Source organism: Balaenoptera ricei, chromosome 5 (genome assembly GCF_028023285.1).
Source record: "Balaenoptera ricei isolate mBalRic1 chromosome 5, mBalRic1.hap2, whole genome shotgun sequence".
NCBI lineage: Eukaryota > Metazoa > Chordata > Mammalia > Artiodactyla > Balaenopteridae > Balaenoptera > Balaenoptera ricei.
Genome location: NC_082643.1, coordinates 728,263 through 751,512, shown reverse-complemented (window position 1 = coordinate 751,512; position 23,250 = coordinate 728,263). Strand labels below are relative to the sequence as shown.

The window sequence follows — 23,250 nt, the reverse complement described above, 5'->3', positions numbered from 1 at the left end:
CAAAAAGTCTACAAATAATAAATGCTGGAGAGGGTGTGGAGAAAAGGGAACCCTCCTACACTGTTGGTGGGAATGTAAATTGATACAGCCACTATGGAGAACAGTATAGAGGTTCCTCAAGAAACTAAAAATAGAGCTACCATATGATCCAGCAATCCCACTACTGGGCATATACCCTGAGAAAACCATAATTTGAAAAGATAAACACGCCCCAGTGTTCATTGCGGCACCATTTACAATAGCCAAAACATGGAAGCAACCTAAATGTCCATGGACAGATGAATGGATAAAGAAGATGCGATACATATATACAATGGAATATTGCTCACCCATAAAAAAGAATGAAACAATGTCATTTGCAGCAACATGGATGGACCTAGAGATTATCATACTAAATGAAGTAAGTCAGACAGAAAATGACAAATACTGTATATCATTTATATGTGGCATCTAAAAAAATGATACAAATGAACTTACTTACAAAACAGAAATAGACTCATAGACATAGAAAACAAACTTATGGCTACCAAAGGGGAAGGGGGGAGGGATAAATTAAGAATTTGGGATTAACATATACACACTGCTACGTATAAAATAGATAAACAACAAGGTCCTCCTGTATAGCACAAGGAACTAAATTCAACATCTTATTAAAAACTATAATGGAAAATAAACTGAAAAAGAATGTGTATATATATATATATATATATATATATATATATATATATATGTATAACTGAATCACTTTGCTGTACACTTGAAACTAACACATCATTTTAAATCAACTATACTTTAAAAAAAATTTTAAAAATAAAAACCATAGAAGTTGAGAATCTGAAAGTTCATGCCTAACTACTCCTTGAAAAGACTTTACATATGCCTAGGTGTATGTACACCAAACTTTGAAGACAGCTGATTTGGAGCATTTTACCACAAAGAATTTCTCTTCTTCAATTCAGATTATGTTAATGGTGTGGTCATAATCAGAGTTTGGGTGTTTTTTATTTCTGACATCCATATGCATCACCACTTTCAAGGGAGGTAAGAGGAACTAAGACAGCATCAAATACTCTAGTCAGGATATTCTGGTACAATAAAGGATTAACATTTTTATAAGTAGCCTCACAACACATGTCTAAATTCTTTGACTTTCAGAGCAGCATTATGTGTGAAATTTTTTATAATGACTTTAATTTGTAAGATTTATTCAAAGGTTTGTGTTGTATTTCAAGCTAAAATACAGGAGATACTGGAATATATTTAACTTTTAATTCACCAGTAGATTTGTATAAATTCTTTACTTAGAAAATCCAAGGAAATAAAACCCATTTATCTTTACTATGCTCTTTTATTTTTATTATATCTCCTTCAGTCTTCATCTATGTAGACTAAATAACTTTTTTCTTTATTTCTATTCCCATTCAGAAATCTACCCATGTTTCTGAATTTTGGTTGCTACACATGTCCCATCTCTTTGAGGTCTTTCTTGCTAGGTAAGTAAAACTCCTGAGCGTATTTGTAATGAGAAGCATGTTATTTTTGTACTATGGTTGGCTGTTTCCATTTCCATTTAAAATATACTTTCAGCGATGTTTATGTTTTGTTTTCTTTCATGTCTTTTTTTTGGAATGACATGGCACATGAAAATTTTTTTTCTTGGAAATTGTGATAATAACTAGTTTTTCAAAACAGTGCTGTGATCAAAATCAATGACCTCTTACTCTTAAAATGAATGAACTGACATATGTACTATACTTTTTATAGACATAACATCCAATACTCATAACTACTCTATCAGAAAGATATTATCCTTCATGTTAGGAATGAGGAAACTGAGATTTTGAGAAGTTGTGTATCTTGTTTAAGAGTATATTTCTAGAATACGGTTAAGCTAGGATTAAAATCCAGCCTTTTTTGTCCTCCATAGTTGTACTTGGTTGAATTTTTTTCTCCCAAATGCATTTAAGAATAATAGCTTTGAAGCTGTTCTTCCATGTTTCTGAATTTACCTATGTATATTATTTCAATAACATTGTGACTTTATTTGCAAACTGTTAGACTCACATAGTCCTGGCTGTCTAAAGCCATCTCTTCACTAAAACTAAAATTATGTTTTTATTATAATTATATATTCTGATGGATGGGTAACTGGAATATTGTCTTATTCCCCTTTTCCCGAGTCTTTAAATTCATAACTAACCAATGGTCAAATCTCTCTAAGATTATAAACGTCATTTTCCATTTTATTTCTCCCTCAAGACTCAAACCCTACCCTGAGTTTCTGATGGGTTAAAAAGTCTTTCCTAAATGTTTTTGGATGTTTGTTATTAAAAATAAAACTTCTTAAGTGTCCAAATATTGTCTGATCCTAGGTTCTCATTGCTGCATTTCATTTACCATTGGAATATCCATCTCTTCTTTACTATTTATTTCCTGTCGCTCCCTGTGTATTTCTGGAAATGCAGCGTCCACCTAACACCATTCTTGTTAGATTTCTCCTGTTTCTGAGGACTCGCTTACCCAGTCATCATATCTTATATCTATCTGTAGTGGTTGGATGGGTAACATGTCAGGATTTTTGAAAACAACAGGAAGTAAAATAAATGCACAGAGCTTTCAATACAAAAATGGCAGAGTACATAACTAGGTATCCTGGAAGAGGCACATTAAAGAACTGAAGAGATTCAAAGAGAGGTGGCATCTGGTTGGTGGTTTCTATAATTTTATTTTTGATACTTCAGCATTGGTGCGTAGTATAACATGTTTCTCATTTGGATTAAGTTAAAACTCAATTGATGAATTTTGAATTCTAATGGGGAATGTAAACTCCAGGTGTTGTCAGCTAATATTCTAAGGAGAAATCCCAAGTTCTGACGACTATACATTCTCTGTCGTGGTTATCACATGAGGCTTTTCCCATCACACAGTGAATGTCAGAAATGGTTCTAATTTGTGAGTTAGATGTTCTCTATTTACCATAGGAAATGTTAAAATGGGCTCTCTTGGTGAAAATAAGATATTCAAGATACATGTGTCAGCTTAGGTGTTTCCCGACATGTTCACCCTTTTGAGAATAGTGCATAAAAATCCAGCAAAGCTCATGGTCTTTATCCTTAAAAATGAGGGCCTAGCTCAATTGTGTATAATCTTTTTGGTCTCAGAATCCATGTACACTCTTACAATTGATTGAAAATCCCGTAAGAACATATATTATGAAATAGAAAATAAGGAATTATTTATTAATTTAAAAATAGTGATAATGGGTTAAACATAAATATTTATGAAAAATAACTTTATTCTTGAAAACGAAAAATGGCAAGAGTGGCATTACTTTACTTTTTTGAAAAGTTCTTTAGTGTCTGGATTATTAGAAGATGCCTGGTTCTCACATGTTCAGTTTGTTGAGATACATTGTTTTGGTTGGAGCACATGAAGAAAATCTGACGTCAAACCTCATCTAATTTATGTAGCTGGAAAAAAAGTAACTAAGTATCCTTTGCAAATAATTTTGGAGTTTTTTGATATTATATCACAACATAACAAGTGGTAGTTTATTGAAGATTAGTTACAGTGGGAAACTTGAAACTATATCCATGAACATTTTGTATTCTGTTCCATTAAGATCAAAGGGACTGCTTATCCACACATGAGTTTGTAACATCACACATTGGCCATTATGAAATATAGGTGCACCAACTTGTCCAGATCTTCCAAATGTTAATACACTTCATTTTAATAAACCCACACATACATAGAATCATTAATATAACCACCAATCTCATGAGAAAAATTTAAAAGTATTGGGAGACTGCCAATATGGTGAAGAAGACAAAGTTCTAAAATTCTAAATTTTGCATGAAATTTTCCATTTTGCACACAGAACACTAATGAGACACTTTTTCAAGGGTCTAGGTGTAATAAAATTAGTAAATTTCATTGCTTTCTCAAGGTCATTTTCAGTGGAATTTCTCCACCCCGTGAATACACTGGCAGTGGAGAACACAAGACGCCCCAGGACAGTTTGGCACCTCTGTCTTTACTTGTGCAAAGACTCCGACAGTTTTACTCGCCACTGCTTTTGCACCATCAGTGTAGATGCTGAAACACTGATAAAAGACAAATAATATCTAAGTATTACTACAGGATCGTTTTGACCTTGCAGATTCCCTGAAAGAGACTTAGAGATCATACTAAGAACTGCTAGTCTAGCTAAATTAAAAAAAAAAAAAAGAAATTTTTGTATCCAACCAGTAACACAGCGGGTTCGGGTTGCCCTTTCCTGGAATTAAGGTAAACATAATCTTGCTCCTGGAATCTGGCTCTGGTGAAAGTGAAGCTTTCCTGCCTGGTGGTAGCCGGACCTCTAAGGGGACAGAACGCTGGGCCTTCCTGACCTTCCAGAACAGGAGTATGAATGGCTGCTGGCTCATAGGCTAAACACTGCTGGTGACCACGATTTCTAGCAAAAGCAGCCTAAGAGTTCCGCCTGACATACCTGGATAAAGTCGTTTTATAACGTTTGGGAAATCAAAAAACTCTTCTGAGAAAGAAGGTATTTGCCCTCTGAGCTCTTCTGCATATAAGGTATGAGACCTTGGACAAGTTAGAACAATATCTCAGTTTTTCGTTAACAACAGAGCCTACCACCCAAGTTGTCCAGAGGAAGGGAGGACCTACTGCAGGTGTGAAGGGAGGACCTACTGCAGGTGTGAAGGAAGGACCTACTGCAGGTGTGAAGGAAGGACCTACTGCAGGTGTGAAGGAAGGACCTAGTGCAGGTGTGAAGGGCTCCACTCAGTGCTTGGCCCACGATAAGCCTGCACCAGTGCCAGCTGCTACTCATCACTGCCGTCCTCATCTCTGCCATTAAATGTAGTTGGACTGGAATTTGAATTGGTCCATGGTAGTTGGTGGATGGCATTAGAGTCACATAGAGGAAAGCAGCAGATGAATTTGAAGAAGGAGAAAATCATTCACCTTTCTAAGAATTTGTCCATTTCTTCTAGGCTGTCCATTTGAAAAAGGAACCCTCCTACACTGTTGGTGGGAATGTAAGTTTGTGCAGCCACTATGGAGAACAGTACGGCGGTTCCTCAAAAAAGTAAAGATGGAATTACCATATGACCCAGCAATCCCACTCCTGGGCATATATCCAGAGAAAACCATCATTCGAAAGACACATGCACCTCTATGTTCATTGCAGCCGTATTTACAATAGCCAAGACTTGGAAGAAACCTAAATGTCCACTGACAGATGAATGAATAAAGAAGATGTGGTACATATATACAATGGAATATTACTCAGCCATAAGAAAGAATGAAATAATGCCATTTGCAGCAACATGGATGGGCCTAGAGATTATCATACTAAGTGAAGTACACCAGACAGAGAAAGACAAACATATGACATCGTTTATATGTGAAATCTAAAAAAAAAAAAAAAAGATACAGATGAACTTATTTACAAAACAGAAATAAACCCATAGACATAGAAAAAAACTTACGGTTACCAAAGCGGAAATGTGGTGGGAGGGATAAATTAGGAGTTTGGGATTAACACGTACAAATTACTATATATAAAATAGATAACCAATAAGGACCGACTATATAGTGCAGGGAAATATATTCAGTGGTTTGTAATAACCTATAAGGGAAAAGAATCTGAAAAAGAATATATAAATGAAAAAGAATATATAAATGAAACACTGTGCTGTACACCTGAAACTTACACAACATTGTAAATCAACTATACCTCAATTTAAAAAATACATGTATATAGAGAAAAAAAAAACTTTATGAATCAGAAAAAAGAAAAAAAGAAAAGAAAAGTAATTCAGTGAGGTTGGAACTTAGGAATGTCCAAAAGAGAATAATAGAAGTATAGATGGAGATGTTGATGGAAGAGGACTTTGCATGTGAGGACAAGACTTAAGAATTTAATTTTGTAGGTAACTGGGGAGCCAATAACGGCTTTTGAATGATATGATTCCAACTCTGCTTTGTTAGGTTCACTTGGTAGCAGGACGCATATTGCATTTCACAGAGGTCTCTAGAGAGAGGCGCAGCGCCTGGGCTCATGGACTTTACCTTGCCATTTTTACACAATTGTCTATCAGATTTCAATTTTAAAAACATAGTATGAGTCAAAGTTTTACAAGAGTGAGCCTCGAATTCAGGAATGCTGCCACTGTAAAATGAATAATGTGGTTGGAATTCCAGAGTTAGTTTTGAGCCAAAAACAAATGGAAGGCAAACGCTGCCAAATATTAATTACATTTTGTGGTTACATGAGCTTTGTTGAGTTTTATTTTATTATATTGGAAGAGGTTTAGTATTTGGTCACAAAATTATTTCTTATGCCTGAGAGATAAAAAAGTTGGAAAGAAATTCCTTTCGTACCATTGTATCCATATAGTTATCTGATCTCTGAAACAAAAAGTTTGGACTTCATAAAAGTAGAATGATAAATTTGCTTTTCTTTGTCCCCATTTACTAATAGGAATTTAGTTAATGATTCCTAATCCCTTATTGTCTGGACACTGAGAATACAGTTGTAGTGAAATTCCCATACATACCTATTGAGAGGTAGTAAAATCATGACGTAAAAAGAGCCATGTGGCTTTGGTCACTATTACTGCTGAAAAACAAAAGAATTAATCTGAAACTCTTCATTCACCACTGCAATGCCCCTCGCATCCGTTTTTAGATAATGTCTCTCTTTCAGGAAGAGAGCAGTTGGAAAGGATCACGTGACACATTCATTTATTTTCTAGTCACAGGAGAACAGACCACATAATTATGGCTACGTATTGATATTTAAGTAAATTTGTGTTCCTCTTGCATGGCTGAAAACACTGCTATTTTCTAATTCAAATATGGCCAACATGATGAGAGATCCGTGGAGCAGAAATTGTACCCCAAATGCGACGGAGCAATTAGGGTTGCATTTCTGGTGTGGAGCAAAAATGTCCTCCTCGGGGGCTCCATGTGTTGGCATCACCCAGCTGTTGGAAGAATTTGCTGGATGAAAGCAAAAACCGAGGGAGAAAGAGCAAAAAACAGGTGGTGGGTCAAGAGCAGTGTGTCAGTGTGACGTGTGCGGGTGTCTCTGTGGATCCAGGTCTAACTGAGTCACTTCAGAAGAGTCCTCCTTGGGCTGCATTCAAAGTCTGCTAACACTGAACGCCAGCTGACGGCGTGAAAAGAGGCTTAAAAATAGAAGAAGAGGGAAAGAAGGCGTAGCAAGGCATCCAAAAACTTCAGAAAGGATTAGATCCTGTAGAATATATGTATTGTATATATTAATCTGTATTAATATACACTTAATATTCATGTCACTATTATTTTAGTGTCATATGAAAATTATGAAATACTGTATGTTTTATCATGTCCATAATTTAAAACACGCACACACACACACACACACACACAACCCCCGCAAACCTTTGAGACCTTCTGTTGTCCTTTATTGTGGTCTCACACCAAACCAGTAGGGTGTGCTCATAACTCAACATTCTGCTGGTGTTCAACCACTCTGGCCCTGTGGTGTTTTCAACACAGGTAAATAAAAGCAGCACACATTTAAGAGGTGAAAATGCCCTGTTCACACATGGCTCGTACAGTCACTTTCATGCCTCATGAAAATGACATGTTAAGAGACACCTCCCCTCCTTTGGCTCCTCTGCTAAATTGTGGACCAACCTCTTCCCCAATTCTTTTCTTCGCTTCTTCTGGGGAGCAATCCCTCAATCCAGGTCCCAGTCACCAAAGGTTCCTGTCTTCTCCCCTGAGTCTTCTTTGGGGCAGCTGGCATTCTTCAGCTTCGGATACAGGGATCTTTCTGGTAGATAAACATTTTTGTGAAATGAGATAAGCTAAAGTATGTTGGCTGAATCATGGCCACACGCCACCCCATGGTACCTAAAGTACGCTTAGAAGCCATCCAATCATCTACTCCATGGCTTTCAGCTTTTTAGGAGAAGACCTCATTTCTCTTGCTGCAAAGTGAAAAAGAACCTTTTGGCAAAATGGGCTCAGAGGAGAACTGAGAGATGAAAATCCAGGATGAATACAAACAGTTCCTTCTTGGATAAAAATAGCCAGCAGAACATTGCATTGCCTCTCTTCGAGACTTTCTTTATAATTTGTGGAGGAGGAATACGCTTAGTAGCCTTCCCTGGCTGTGCATGTGAAAACTCAGCTGAAGCATCCTGACAAAATGGGCAGTGTGAGCTCATCTGCCTCCAAACACTGCTGGTGGATGTCTGTGTGGACCACTCTTGTTTAGTGTTACCTGGCACAGCTGAAGAGGACTGGACCCAAACATTTCAAAGCATACACAAATTTAGATTGACCAACTGTGTGTTTACTCACATTGCTGTTCTAGGTCTAAGTTCATTCTTCTCCACTTGAGATAGGAAATACCCGGTGTTCTAAGACATCCTAGAGTTCTCATCTGTGTATCTTTATTTGAAGTATGAATATGCCTTTTCATTTTTTTATTATTATTTAAAATATTTTTTTAATTTCATTTTTATTTTATATTAGAGTTGATTTACAATGTTTTGTTAGTTTCAGGTGTACAGCAAAGTGATTCAGTTATACATATACATATATTCACTTTTTTTCAGATTCTTTTCCCATATAGGTTATTACAGAATATTGAGTAGAGTTCCCTGTGCTGTACAGTAGGGCCTGTTGTTTATCTATTTTATATATAGTAGTGTGTACATGTTAATCCCAAACTCCGAATTTATGCCTTTGAATATGCTTTTTTTAAATTGAGGTAAAATTGGTGTATAACATTATACTAGTTTCAGGTATACAGCATCATAATTTGATGTGTGTATATACTGCAAAATGCTCACCACCAGGAGTCTAGTTACCATCCATCATCACACAGTTGACTCCCTTCACCATTTTTGCTCACCCCAATGCTCTTCCCCTCCGATAACCACCAACCTGTTCTCTGTATCTAAGCTTTGTTTTGTTTGTTTGTTCATTTTTTAAAGATTCCACATATTAGCAATATCATATGGTATTTGTCTTTCTCTGTCTGACTGACTTCACTCAATATGATAATCTCCAATCCACGTTGCTGCAAATGGCATTATTTCATTCTTTCTTAATGGCTGAGTAATATTCCATTGTATATATGGACCACATCTTCTTTATCTATTCCTCTGTGGATGGACATTCAAGGTCATTTCCATGTCTTTGCTATTGTAAATAATGCTGCAAGGAATATAGGCATTCATATATCTTTTCAAATTAGTGTTTTCATATTCTTCGGATAAATACCCAGCAGTGGAACACCTGGGTCATATGGTAGTTTTAACCATTTTGTTTAAGGAAACTCCATACTGTTCTCCATAGAGGCTGCACCAATTTACATTCCCACCAACAGTGCAGGAGGGTTTCCTTTTCTCCACACTTGTTATGTGTTGCCTTTTTGATGATAGCCGTTCTGACAGGTGTGAGGTGATATTTCAGTGTGGTTTTGATTTGCGTTTCCCTGGTGACGAGTGATGTTGAGCATCTTTTCATGTGCCTGTTGGCCGCCTGTATGTCTTCCGTGGTAAAATGTTTATTCAGATCCTCTGCCCATTTTTTATTAACAGGCTTTTTAATGTGGTAGAATCAAAAGTACATAAAACAGAGGTTACATAAAGTATGAGGCTTTATAATTAAGAAGCCCTTTATTTAAAAGCTGACTGACTAAGGAGTGGAGAGCGCAGCAGTGATTGCCAGGGGCCCCGTGCAAGCTCTTCCTTACGCCCCCGTCCTGCGTTCGCTCAGGGCCACGTGCCTGGCTCTGGCCCCTGGATTGTTGGCAGAAATGATGTGTGTCTGTTCTGGGCTTCTCACGCCTGTCTTTCGTTGTGACCAGTCTCGAAGGCCGCTAGTTCCAGATGTCATGAATACTAGACGTATGAGGGCCATCCAACATGTACTAGGCTCTACTGAGTGAGAAAGAAACCTTGTGTGTGTTAAACTTTGAGATTTTAAGGAGTTTTCTGTGTGTGGCAAGCACCAACAACGCTGATGAAAATATGAGGATATCAGTTTTTTATAAATGAAAAAGTTTAATTCAATTTTTACTTATGTATTTTTGAATAAATAACACTTTCCCAGAGTTCATAATTTAAAAGTTCAATGGCATACCGTGTGAAAAATCTCTCTTTTGTTTCTGAATCCTGGCCATTCTCCAGCACACTCCCGCCCTGGGACAACCAATAATCAATAATTTCTCATTTATATTTCCAGAGATATTTCAACTATATATAAACAAATTTCTATGTCGAATTCCCCTTTTGTATACAAATGGAAGCATACCATAATTATTCTTCATTTTGTTTTTAGTAACCTTTTATGTATTAGAGAAATTTACCTTTTGTCTGTGATATGTGTTGATAATGCTTTTTCTTACTTGGTCGTTATCTTTTGACAAATGCTCTCATAATGAAAAAAAATTATTTTGCTTTGGTTCAATTTATGTAACAAGGTTAGAAAGATCTATTTGAGATTATATATATATTTAATTCTCACCTGTTTTCTCTTCTTTTATTATTTCTTTTCATACATGAAAATCATTGCTATACCTGAGGTAAGGTTTGAAGGATGGGTCCGACTTTAATCTCTCCCAGATAGCTACCTGGTTGTCTCGGTTTTATTAAACACTTTGCTCACTGATTTGAAATGCAATCTTTATCGTCTCTACTTTTCCAGATGTTCTGGAACAGTGTTTCCAGTGTTCTAGACACACTGTTTATTCCATTGATCTCTCTCCCTGTTTGTGAGCCAGTATCATTTGTCGTTCAGCTCATGCCAAGTTGGCTTCTGTACTTATTGCTTCAGTGAAATTCCTCTGGTCCAAAGGTGTTCAGTGTAGCTGATGTTTAACACACTGTGTAGGTCTGGCCGTGGATGGCAGGTGAGAAGGATGGGGATGGGTCTACAAAGGAAGAAAGCAGTGGTTCCAGGAAGGGGAGAACTCTTAGAGTCATTGTACCTTCCATGGACTGTGGCCTGAGTTAGTCATTTCTTTCTTCTTTTTATACCTTGCGCTGTGGAAGCCAGGTATACAGAGCCCCGGACAGGTAACACATTGGTGGGTGTCTACATTTTTGTACACCTTTCCCTTCCTGGCATTCATTTTGAATAATCTGCTGAAAACTCAAATTCCCTTAAATTAAGAACGGGGAGTTTCTGGTTACCCATTTTTTTTTTTCATAGAATAAGCCAATTTTTTTACAAAAAATATTTGATCAAGAAAGATTTCAGGCAGATCGTAGTAATTATTTTTTTAGTTATCCAAAGTTCTTGGAGACTGACTGAGCAGGGTAAAAATATAGTCTCATAGTTTTTTGTTATGATTTATATCTTTTATCATTCAATCTCTTTGATATATAAGCATGAGAAAGTCTTTGAGAGTAATGAAAAATTCTGAATAAGAGCATAAACAAGTTAAAAAATATTTTCAAAATTTCACCTAACTTTTAAAAAGGAAACTTTGGGTACATTAAGCCTTCTTAATAATTTTCTGTCAGATTTAGAAACTTTTCATGGAATTGTAATGAAAAGCTTACTTATAATATTTGAAGTTTTTAAAAATGGAGTTATTCTGAATCAATTCTTAGATAGTTATCTTATTTTTCTTGTAAACAGGCCACTAATCATCTGTCTCATACTTAGCATTTGTCCTTGTTTTTGTCTGTGTGCTTTAATTTAACTGAAGTATTATTAATGAATAAAAGTTCACAGAATTTCTTTTTTCATCAACCTACCAAAGAGAATATTATAATTTCCAGCCCTGTTTTGCTCCTGCTAAAAAGCATATCAGTTATCTGTTGCCATGATCATGATGTATATCAAATCACCTCAAATTTCAGGAACTTAATATAATAATAAGGATTTACTTACCCACCAATCTATAATCAGAGAGTCTGGCTGGGCTTGGTGGGTCTGTTCATCTGGTCTTGGGTGGAATTGGGCACAGGTCCAGCTAGGCTGAGAGAGATATCAGGACCAAGCGTCTCTCACCCTCCAGCAGGCCAGCCTGGCCATACTCTCATGCTGTCAAAGCAGGAATGAGAGCAAATCCAGTTGGGCAAATGCTTTCTCAAGCCTCTGCTTGTGTCCTGTGTCCCCAAATTTCCGTGGCCAAAGCAAATCACATGGCTGAGACCTGTGTTAAGGCAGGTGGGAGATACAGTGTTTCCTGCCAAAGAGCTTGAAAGCGGAGGGGTGAGAACTGGGGCCATTAGTGCTGTCAGCCCATCACAATGAAGAATAACAATGCATTACAGCAAAAGGTGCGAATTAACACTTAATTCATTGTAATTAATGACCAAACAGTACAACGTTGGGAAAGAGGAGGAAAGAAAGGCCAGTGGACTGGGGGCAGAGGGCGATTTTTTTCCTTTTAGATGCGGAGGAAGCAGAGAAGAGAAAGAAAGCTGTGAGGGGATTAGATGGAGACAAAGGGCCCTTGAATGGATGTTTCTAAAGACCTTTTATTACAGTCACTTTAATATCATCCAAGAGGTAGTAGAAAGAAATTCCTCTTTAGTCACTTTTGGATCCCTGACTGTAATCTGCATGTGTCCCAGCCCCGTAGCTGCATCTGTGGACTCACGGTGTGAATCTCAGACCCTCTAGCCTGGGTACCCACAGCCAGGCTCCACCTGACTTGTTTAATGAATATGTTACTTTTTTTTAAGATTAAGCATTATAGTTTACTAATTAATTCTAAAATGCAGATTATGCCCCTACATTAGGGGCAATGTAGAATATTGCCCCTCAGGTTAAAATTTCTTCTATTTCTTTTAAAAAAATTCAGATCTTCAGGAATTGCAAATTGAAGAATAAAAAGCATATGATCATCTCAATAGATGTAGAAAAAGCTTTGGACAAAACTCCACACCCATTTATGATAAAAACTCTCCAGAAAGTGGGCATAGAGGGAAAATACTTCGACATAATAAAGGCCATATATGACAAACCTACAGCTAACATCATACGCAGTAGTGAAAAGCTGAAAGCATTTCCTCTAAGATCAGGAACAAGGCAAGGATGTCCACTCTTGCCACTTTTATTCAACATAGTTTTGGAAGTCCTTGCCTCAGCAAACAGAGAAGAAAAAGAAATAAAAGTAATCCAAATTGGAAAAGAAGAAGTAAAACTGTCACTGCAGATGACATAGAAAATCTTAAAGATGTTACCAGAAAAGTACTAGAGCCCATCAATGAATCTGGTAAAGATGCAGGATACAAAATTAATATACAGAAATCTGTTGCATTTCTATATACTAACAATGAAAGATCCTAAAGAGAAATTAAAGAAGCAATCCCATTTACCACTGCACCAAAAAGAATAAAATACCTAGGAATAAACCTACCTTAGGAGGCCAAAGAACTGTGCTCCGAAAACTATAAGATGTTGATGAAAGAAATCAGAGATGACACAAACAGATGGAGAGATACACCATGTTCTTGGATTGGAAGAATCAATATTGTCAAAGTGACTATACTACCCAAAGCAATCTACAGATTCAATGCAATCCCTATCAAACTACCAATGGCATTTTTCACAAAAGTAGAATGGATATGTACTTAGAACTCCAGCGGCTGCGTCCTCTGGGAAGTTGAAAGCCTCCTTAAGTGTGCTGGTTGTAAGTATTGTCTTGCAGCTCCAAACCAACCCCCCTACAATTTGCTTTGTGACCCTTGGGCTGGGCTTCTGCAAGCCATAGCTGACCTTTGCCGCCTGAATCGCTGTTAGGTTCTGCCAATAGGGGGCGCTGACGGGGTTCTGGAGGAAGAGGGGCGAGCTCCTTCCTGAAGCTCTTCATCCCAGCGTGTGGCTGGAATAACTGTGGTTGGAGCCTTTCCAGTGTTTTCCCGTGTTCCGGGGGCCATCACCCAGCTGACATCCCTCCGCTGGGGGCTGGGCCCAGCTCTGTAGGACAATGCTCCTCTAAGCACTTTTTTATATTTTATTTATTTTAAAATTTTATTGTATATTGGACTATAGTTGATTAAAAACGTTGTGTTAGTTTCAAGTGTACAGCAAAGTGACTCAGTTATACATATACAAGTATCAGTTCTTTTTCAAATTCTTTTCCCATTTAGGTTATTACAGAGTATTGAGTAGAGTTCCCTGTGCTACACTGTAGGTCCTTGCTGGCTATCTGTTTTATATACAGCAGTGTGTGCATGACAATCCCAAACTCCCAATCTATCCCTCACCACCTCTTCTCTTGAGGCACCAGCAGGGGTAGGAAACTTTTGTTTAAGGCTTGAGCTGATGAGTGACCTAAAGCAATGTAACTAACCTCCAGGGACCCTAGTTAAAGAGATTCTAAGGTTACCATCCCTTCTAATTGTCCTAATATATATTTTTTCTCTGCAATGCACTCCTCTACACACACACTTGAAACAATTTCAAGTGTTTAATTTAGAAGCCGCTTCTTTGGTGCAAATTATTCTAGACAAGTGATCTAATAGATTCACTGAACCGTCTGGTGACCAGTAAGAGGAACTGTCTAATAGAAGGAAAATATAAAAGTGAGGTAACAAAGTGGAACAAAAAGCATTGTTTGGAGTGAATGAAGCTTGCCTATGTAAGAGCATATTGGAAATTAAAGATGAAATTAAAATCCTTATAATAGAAGACGAATTTGATGTACATTAAAATCATTGACTCCTTAAAATTGCAAATAAGCCTTTTCTGATTCAAGGAGATTCTAAAATTTTATGTTAAATTTGTAACTTTTTAGTTTGAATTTCCCTGGTTAACTGTGCATCTCTTCTTACTGGCTGTCTTCCATTTGTATAACCCGCTGAAGAATGTACTTACGATGGCAGACGTTTGCAGTGATGTATCCGGGCAGAATCTGATCACGATTGAAATGGTTACTGCTAAATGTTCGTATTTAACTTAAAGCGGGAGTTGTTTTCCTGGTGCTTTTGGGAGCCCCTCCCTCAGTCATTGACATAAATTTCAGTGAACAAAAGAGCTTATGGAAACGGAAGAGGCAAAATGCAGATTTGCTGGCCTTTCTGCAGTGGCGCGGGGACACAGGGGGAAGGGAATGTGACTTTGCCTTTTCTTTGACTTCTTAGTGATTCCTTGCTACCTATGTACCTGGAGACTCTAATAGCAGACACATTTTCCTGAGTACAATAGCACGCTTCATACCGGCAGGGCCGTCATGCATCCCAGAAGCTCTCTGCTGTGTCGTCGTTAGAAGGTGCCATAGAGATTTCATTAAAAATAAGGTGTAGACGACACATCCATTTCCAAACAATTGGAAAATACTAGAAAAAGACCCCCTAATATAATATAACATAAAATATGTATAATATAATATAAACAAAAGTTTTGAGGACCCCTCCCAGACCCTTGCTTATTCTATTATTTCTAATCTCAGGAAAAATAATTTTCAAAATTAAAAGTAAATTCTCAATCATACCATGTCACTGTTTGAATAACTAATTTAAGGACTCAATGTGTGTGGGCCTGTTTCTGTTTTGTAAATAAGTTCATCTGTATCTTTTTTTAAAATTTTCTTTCTTTCTTTCTTCCTTCCTTTCTTCCTTCCTTCCTTCCTTCCTTCCCCTCTTTCTTTCTTTCTTTCTTTCTTTCTTTCTTTCTTTCTTTCTTTCTTTCTTTTTATTAGTTATCCATTTTATACATATCAGTGTACACATGTCAATCCCAATCTCCCAGTTCATCCCACCACCACCACCCCTAGCCGCTTTCCCCCCTTGGTGTCCATACGTTTGTTCCCTACATCTGTGTCTCAATTTCTGCCCTGCAAACCGGTTCCTCTGTACCATTTTTCTAGGTTCCACATATATGTGTTAATATAAGATATTTGTTTTTCTCTTTCTGACTTACTTCACTCTGTATGACAGTCTTTAAGTCCATCCATGTCTCTACAAATGACCCAGTTTTGTTCCTTTTTATGGCTGAGTAATATCCTATTGTATATATGTACCACATCTTCTTTATTTATTCCTCTCTCAGTGGGTATTTAGGTTGCTTCCATGACCTGGCTATTGTGAATAGTGCTGCAATGGACATTGGGGTGCATGTGTCTTTTTGAATGATGGTTTTCTTTGGGTATATGCCCAGTAGTGGGATTGCTGGGTCATATGGTAATTTTATGTTTAGTTTTTTAAGAAACCTCCATACTGTTCTCCACAGTGGCTGTATCAGTTTCTATACCCACCAGCAGTGCAAGAGAGTTCCCTTTTCTCTACATCCTCTCCAGCATTTATTGTCTGTAGATTTTTTTTGATGATGGCCATTCTGACTGGTGTGAGGTGATACCTCATTGTAGTTTTCATTTGCATTTCTCTAATAATTAGTCATGTTGAGAAGTTTTTCATGTGCCTCTTGGTCATCTGTATGTCTTCTTTTCAGAAATGTCTATTTAGGTCTTCCACCCATTTTTTGATTGGGTTGTTTGCTTTTTTGATATAGAGCTGCATTAGCTGTTTGTATATTTTGGAGATTAATCCTTTGTCCATTGATTTGTTTGCAAATATTTTCAGCCATTCTGAGGGTTGTCTTTTCATCTTGTTTATGGTTTCCTTTGCTGTGCAAAAGCTTTTAAGTTTCATTAGGTCCCATTTGTTTGTTTTTGTTTTTATTACCATTACTCTAGGAGGTGGGTCAAAAAAGATCTTGCTGTGATTTATGTCAAAGAGTGTTCTTCCTATGTTTTCTTCTAAGAGTTTTATAGTGTCCTGTCTTACATTTGGGTCTTTAATCTACTGTGTGTGTGTGTGTGTGTGTGTGTGTGTGTGTGTGTGTGTGTGTGTGTGTGTATGGTGTTAAGGATTGTTCTAATTTCATTCTTTTACATGTAGCTGTCCAGTTTTCCCAGCACCATTTATTGAAGAAGCTGTCTTTTCTCCATTGTATATTCCTGCCTCCTTTGTCATAGGTTAGTTGACCATAGCTGAGTGGGTTTATCTCTGGGCTTTTATTAGAGAGGTAATTTCCTTTTATTTCTAGTTTGTTAAATGTTTTTATCATGAAAGGTGTTGAATTTTGTCAAATGCTTTTTCTGTTCTATTGAGATGATCATGTGATTTTTATCCTTTTTTCTGGTAATGTGGTGCATCACATTGATTTTCAGATATTGAACAATTTTTTTTATCCCCACAATAAATCCCCATTGGTCTTGGTGTCTGATATTTTTAATGTGCTGTTGAATTCATATTGCTATTATTTTGTTGAGGATTTTTGCATCTATATTCATCAGTAATACTTCCCTGTAGTTTTATTTTTTTTTCTTGTAGTGCCCTTCACTTGCTTTGATATTAGGGTACGTGTGGCCTTATAAAGTGAGTTTGGAAATGATCTCCTCCTCAATATTTTGGAAGAGTTTTAGAAGGATTGGCATTAAATCTTTAAATGTTTAGTAGAATTCTCCAGTGAATCCAACTAGTCTGGGGCTTTTTTGTTTTTGTTTTTGGGAGGTTTTTGATAACTGATTCAATCACCATGCTAGTTATAGGTCTATTCATATTTTCTCTTTCATCATGATTCAGTCTTGGTAGGTTGCATATTTTTAGGAATTTATATTTCTTCTAGGTGAAACATTTTGTGACATGCAATCTTTTTTTATTTCTGTGGTGTAAGTTATTGTCTCTTCTTTCATTTCTCATCTTGTTTGAGTCTTTTCTCTCTTTTCCTTAGTCTAGCTAAAAGTTTGACAATCTTGTGATGTTTTCAAAAAACTAACTCAATTTTGATTTTTTTTTTATTCTTGATTTTATTTACTTCTGCTCTAATATTTATTATATTCTTTATTCTGCTTTTTCCTTATTTGTTCTTCTTTAAAACTAGGTTGTTCTCTTTTTTTGCGATAATTCTTTTTTTTTTTTTTATAAATTTATTTATTTTTATTTTTAGCTGCACTGGATCTTCGTTGCTGCGCACGGGCTTTCTCTAGTTGCGGCGAGCGGGGGCTACTGTTCGTTGTGGTGCACAGGCTTCTCATTGCGGTGGCTTCTCTTGTTGTGGAGCACCGGCTCTAGGCACTCAGGCTTCAGTAGTTGCAGCACGCAGGCTCAGTAGTTGTGACTCACGGGCTCTAGAGTGCAGGCTCAGTAGTTGTGTCGCACAGGCTTAGTTGTTCTGCGGCATGTGGGATCTTCCCAGACCAGGGCTTGAACCCGTGTCCCCTGCACTGGCAGGTGGATTCTTAAACACTGCGCCACCAGGGAAGCCCGAGATAATTCTTTTTTAATGTACATGTTCATCAGTATAAACTTCCCTCTTAATATTATTTTGCTGTATCCCATAAATTTTGGTATTTTATTTTTTCTTTTTTGGTTGTCTCAACTTATTTTCCAATTTACTGGATGATTTATTCTTTGATCCATTTGTTGTTCAAGAGTTGTGTTTAATTTCCACCATTTGTTAATTTTCCAGTTTTCCTGTTTCTGTTGATTTCTACTTTTCTTCCATTGTGGTCAGAAAAGATACTTTGTATGATTTAAACATTCTTAAATTTGTTAAGACTTGTTTTGTGACTGACGTGTGATCTATCCTGGAGATACTTCTGTGCATGCTTGAGAAGAAAGCATCTTCTGCTGCTGTTGGGGATGTTCTGTATATATCTATTAAATGCGTATGATCTATAGTGTCATTCAAGTTCCTGTTCCCTTATTGATCATCTTTCTGGATTTTTTATCCACTATTGAAAGTGAAGTATTGAAATTTCCTTCTCTTACTGTTTTACAGTCTATTTCTCCTTTCAGTTATGTCAATGTTTGCTTCATATATTGGGACCTTGATGTTGGCTGAATATATATTTATAAAAGATAGCTCTTCCTGCTGAATTTGCCATTTTATAATTATATAATTACCATCTTTATCTCTTGTGACAGTTTTTGGCTTAACATCTATTTTGTCTGATATGATTATGGTCATCCATACTTTCTGTTGGTTACCACGTAGCATTTTCATGGAATATCTTTTTCCATCCTTTCACTTTCAGCCTATGTTTGCTCTTCAATCTAAAGTGCATTTCTTGTAGACAACATATAATTGTATCTCATTGCTGTTGTTTCTAATCCACTCAACCATGCTATGTCTTTTGATTGGGGAGTTTAACCATTTACATTTAGAATAGTTTTTGATAATGAAGGACTTAACTATTGCCATTTTGTCTCCTGAGCTGTATTGGCTTCTCTATGCTATATTGTGGGTCCTCTGGAGGAGGACCCACCCCTGCATCCAGAGTGTGTCGGGTCCCATTAGTACTCTGAGACAGGGAAGACAGGGAAGACAGAAACCAGTCCCTTGGACAGCGCTCCTCAAAATGTTGGACATATGTTTCAGCTTTCTCTTTTTCTCCCCAGAAAGAAGCTGGGGGCTGGGAGTTTTCTCTCAATTATGTCACACTGAGCTGGGGGGTGGGGCTACAGCAGGTGAGTGAATCTTCCTAGCAGCTTTGCTGTGGCTGGTTTTGCACTTACCTGGGGGTACAGGAGTCTCTTAACTAGTTCTTGGATCTCTCATGAAGGGAATAGGTCTGTGTTGTTTTTGAGCCAGTGTCTCCTGGCAGAAGGAAGTTCTAGGAGTTCCTCTTCTACCGTCTTGCTGACTTCATCTCAATTTTATCCATTTTTTTAACCTAAAATGTTAGTGTGCTATGATTCATGAAGGCCTGCAGAAGATGTGAGATTCTTCTTGAACCAGAAACAGTGGGTTTTGTTACTCACATAACAGCAAGCTGCACACACATCAGTGTATTTTGTGCCAGGTCCCTAAGCTACAATTCATACAGGATGACGGGAAAGCCAGCTAATATCTGCACGTGCCGTGAGTTGTGTTACAGGAGAAGAGAAAGGGCTTAGAAACTTGAGCTTTTTACACTGGATAGTAAACACGTCTGCCTGCTGTTCCAGAGAGAGACAGTCTTCCCAGTGTGAAGGAAAACCTGCCTTTTGTTCTGGAGGGAGATACTATCTCATCTTCCAAAGTTGATCTCTGCACAGACATTCTTCAAAGTACAGTCCAGACTACGGAGAGTCAGGACTTCTGCCCCGAGGACTTGCAGAAACACAAGAGACTCACAGAGAATTGTCTCCCACTGGTATTAGCTGAAAGAGAACATATGCTGTACCATAAAGCAAATCATCCCAAAATTCAAAATTTTGAAAATATTCATAGCATATTCTCTGGCCACAGAAGAATTAACCTTGAAATCAATTGCAAAAGTAAAAGTAGATAATCTGTAAAAATGGTTGAAAATAAAAATGTACTTTTCTAAATTATACCTTGGTCAAAGGTGAATCACAATAGCAGTAAGAAAATATGTGATTTTCATTTAGTTAAAAATATTAAAACTTGTGGTATGCAGCTAAACAAAAGCTGAGAAGAAAACCACAGAATTAAACCATACATTAATAAAGAAATAATTCTAGAAAACAATTATCCAAGCAGCCTTCTCAAGGTCCAACAGAAACCATAGCAAATTAAAGCTAAAAATCCTAAGAGAAAAGAAATATAAAAGAGCAGAAACCAATAAAACCCCTAGTGAAACAAATAGAAAAAACCAAAAAATAAAAATTTGATTATTTGGAAAGAGTTATAAAATTGATGAACACTCTAGCAATACAAGTCATAAAAACAAAGGGCAGGAAGCAAACATACAATGCTAGTATAAGGAACAAAAATATCATATTATTATAGATTCATAGACTGGAAAAGGTAATAAGCAAGTGTCATTAAGTTGAAGTGGGCAAATCTTGAAATACACAACTTTCAAAAATTGACACAAAACATAAAATCTCAATGCTCCTGTATTTTTAAAGAAACTGAATCCATGGTTAAAACTACTTATGTAACACAAAACTATACAATAACAAAAGAGCAAACTACTGTTGTGTATAACGTGGATGAATCTCACAGAGAGAATAGCAAGGAAAAAAGCTAAATACTTAACAGTACAAAATGTATGACATCATTCATATAAACTTCAAAAACAGGCAGAACTAATCTGTGGTGACAGAGGTAAATATGGCAGTTACTTTGGGTATGAGACAGTGATTCCATGGTGGCATAAGAGGTACTCTGGGCCACTGGCGATGTTCTTCCTCTTGATCTGGTGGTGGGTATGTGTGTGATGACCTTGTGAAAATCCATCAAACTATACATTTAAGACTTGCATTCTTTGTATATATGCTTATTTCAGTAAGCATTAAAGTTAAAACAACAACTATAAAAATTGTAATGAGAAAATGCACTCATTTCTTGAAGTTGATATCTGAGGTTGCCAAATCATTGTTCTGCCCTCCTCTCTCTGGACTTTTTACATGAACGTTGCATTAGTCTTTTGGGAAAGATTGTAAAGAGGATAATTGTTATTAAACTCTCTGTGCGGGGTTGGATTATGTCAGTAAAGAATGAAAAACCAAGTTTATTTTTAGCATTTAGGCCATCTAAATTCACCAGCTGACTTCAAGGAAGAAAAAAAATCCAGGGTTTTGAGGAGTCTCAGTGGGGAGTGTTTATATTAGATACTTCGCATTGCAGGATGCTGTGAGTTGGAAAACATAGGCAGATCCAGTTAACGGATTCTGCACTGTGGAAACTGAACCACATTAGGCTTTTGGACAGCTTTATGTGTGAATGTGAGAACATACTTATAAAAAATGTTATCGTTTTATCCCATATAACTTCATGAGAATTTCTCTACAGGCTAGGGATTTGTGATTAAAATAGAGATAGGCTGGCTCCTCGTTTTTGGAATTCTCTAATAAAATTCCTTGAGAATCATTATTTTAGGGAATGCTTTGGGGGGATGAGCACAGCATGTCTGCCTGTCCTGAGACAAGGAAAGGGAACACCTTTCCCTGCCCTAATGATATCTACCCTAATGATCTGGTCCCTCTGTACAGTTGAGGAACTTGCATTTACATGTGTGTCAGGCTTGCAAAGGTTGTTACATGTGACCAGCTGCTTCTGACGAACCTTCCAGCCACCCATCTGACTTTCTAAATAATGCATCGTTTTGAAAAGACTCATTCATAACGGCCAACTATTGGTTACTGCAGAGGTGTATATTTAAAAAAAAAAGAATCTACTCGTAAATCCTGGAGTTAAAATTTAACCAATGATCTCTTTAGAGATTAGTGGAATTTGGGTTGGATACCTTGTTTCTAGAAACTTATCCCGATATTTCTGACCTTATTGGCTGCGTGGAATGTTTAGGAACACTGATTCTTAAATTGATATTTGTAGGTCTCTAGAGAATCAGAGCAAATCCCTAAAAGGTTGCAAAAACCAGAGTTATGGAAACTTCAAGCACACTTTGGTGGCGGTCAGATCCATTAACCGAACCTCCTCGCATTACGTTTATTTTTTTCCTTTGGCTAACATGTATCCAACCATTCTTCCTAATGCATATTTTCAAGAGTCAGACATATATTTCTCTCATTTTTTGTTTTACATATCACTGCCTTCTCCAAAATCGTCAGTCAGGAAATCAAGGTAGGGGTGTTTGTGTGTGTGTGTGTGTGTGTGTGTGTGTGTGTGTGTATACATATGCATGCTTATATTTCTTCTAAGTTGTGCTTTATATTTGGGTTGAGGAGAAAAGGAGGGTGCAAGCAAGAAGAAGATTAAAAAGTAATTGGAAAAGTTGCTGGAGATTGTGGTATAAAAAACTGAAGAACTATTTTTCCAGAATACTCATTCTTAGTAAATATATGTTGTGAAAATTCAAAATTTCAGAGCTTATGCAAATGAATAAAACCTTTGATTACTATTTCCGGATCAAACATCACATTCACAGGGAAGTGTGTCAATGGAAATTCAGTGTGTGTTGGGATAGTCACATTTTCTTTCACACTTAAATAATTCCACAGAAAATGAATTGTATTCATATTACTAATGAAATAAAACAAAAATACAAGTCAGGCATTTAATTAAAAACGATTTTAAAATGAAGTAATTGCTAGAGGGTATTCTCTGAGGATCAGGCTTCCAAGATATTTGCTTTGATGAGAGAAGGTAGCGTTTCCAGTGGAAAGTTGTTTAAATTTTATTCCTCAGAAACACGAGGCCTTTCAGTAGGAGACAAAGTAAGAGGTAAGTAATTAAACAAAAAAGAAGAAAAACAGAATAGAGCCATGCATTTTTTTTCTTCTAAAAATGTAATTGTACAGTTCTCAACATTTCTGTAGGTTCAACTGAAACACATATCCATTTTCAAAATAA

The 23,250-nt window shown here is 36.9% G+C and overlaps 1 long non-coding RNA gene across 1 annotated transcript in view; it reads left to right on the top strand.

The window, feature by feature from the left end:
* The window catches only part of LOC132366304 (uncharacterized), a 59,824-nt gene that overhangs the window by 29,882 nt on the left and 6,692 nt on the right, over positions 1-23,250 (top strand). The window contains exon 2 of the long non-coding RNA XR_009503414.1: positions 1,426-1,493. This is a non-coding gene — a long non-coding RNA (uncharacterized LOC132366304). The remainder of the gene's footprint in view (positions 1-1,425; positions 1,494-23,250) is intronic.